The 1,406-nt window shown below is 36.3% G+C and overlaps 1 non-coding gene across 1 annotated transcript; it reads left to right on the top strand.

Moving 5' to 3' along the window:
* Nucleotides 1-939: 939 nt before the first annotated feature.
* On the top strand, nt 940-1,046 carry LOC136221091 (small nucleolar RNA R71). The gene has a single exon (XR_010684882.1). It is a non-coding gene; the product is annotated as a small nucleolar RNA R71 (small nucleolar RNA).
* The last annotated feature ends 360 nt before the right edge of the window (nt 1,047-1,406 follow it).

The following is a 1,406-nucleotide window of genomic DNA, read 5'->3' as shown; positions in this document are numbered from 1 at the left end:
GCAAATTTTTAAGTTTATCCAGAAATGTTAAAAGTTGTTTGTCATAGTCCTTATTTCGGACTTTGTGCGGAAAAGGTGGTTTGGGTACAAAAGTTTTTGTACTTGAGTCAATTGGTGAAATTTTTGTGTTTGATATATCTTCTTTGGACTTTGGTAAATCAGTTCCTGGTAATGTTGCATCTCTGGGCATTTTTGGACCTAGATAATTTTTTCGTACCTTCTCTTTCGGATTTTCTTCCGTATGGCTGGGAAGACTTCCCTCTTTTCGGGATGGAATTGATTTAGCAAGTTGACCAATTTGGACCTCCAAATTATGGATGCTAGATGAGTGGTTTTTAATAAGCTGGTCGAATTTACTTTCGATCTGTTTAAAACCATCGTCGTGATTACTTATTTTTCCACTGATAGCATCTATAAATTTGTCGATTTTAGAAGACAAAGTGTTAATCGTATCTCTTGACTGATTTTGATATTTATTGGTACGATTTTGATTAGCATTTGCATTATTATTGTTATCTTTCCAGTTAAAGTTATGATGATTCCTCCATCCAGAATTATAAGTATTAGAATAAGGATTATTAGTTTGGTTTTGCCCTTCGACAAAATTTACTTGTTCGATCTCACTCATATTTTCATAATCCACATCTGTTTGGATTGGATTACCATTGGTGTCACATGGTGCCATAAACCTATCAATTTTGTGCGATAAAGCAGAAAATTGGGCTTGTAACATCGCGACTGGATCATGATGGTTTTGCCACCGGTATATGTCCACATTCCACGGGCCACATACTACTGTTGATTTCCATTTCCTCCAAAAGTTCTCTTGCTTGGGCTGACGTCTTCTTCATAAATAGCCCTCCCGACATAGCATCTAATGAACCTCTAGTTGTAGGATTTAGTCCATTATAAAATGTTTGCATTAGAAGTTGAGCGGGAAATTGGTGGTGTGGGCATAAATGTTGAAGTTCTTTAAAACGTTCCCAAGTCTCATAAAGAGTTTCATTATCATTTTGAGAAAAAGATGTTAACTCTTTTATGACTCTTGCGGTTTTTGTTAAAGGAAAATATTTTGATAAAAAAGCTTGGGCTAATTGTTCCAAAGTTGCAAACGTTGCGCCTGGCATCGAAGTTAACCACTCTTTGGCTCTATCCTTCAAAGTGAAAGGAAAAAGGCGAAGTTTGATTGCTTCGGCAGTCACATATGGTATTTTAAAAGTGTCACAAATTTCAAGGAAATTTGTCAAATGGGTGTTAGGATTTTCGTTAGGTAACCCATAAAATGTTACATTATTTTGCAACATATTAAGCAATGCTGGCTTAATTTCAAATTGGTTTGCGGTGATTCTGGGTCTAACGATACTATTGGTTACACCGGCCACCCCTGGCCTAGCGTAATCCATAAG

The sequence above is a fragment of the Euphorbia lathyris genome, chromosome 2 (genome assembly GCF_963576675.1).
Source record: "Euphorbia lathyris chromosome 2, ddEupLath1.1, whole genome shotgun sequence".
In the NCBI taxonomy this organism is placed as follows: domain Eukaryota; kingdom Viridiplantae; phylum Streptophyta; class Magnoliopsida; order Malpighiales; family Euphorbiaceae; genus Euphorbia; species Euphorbia lathyris.
This window is presented reverse-complemented; position numbering and strand designations above follow the sequence as displayed.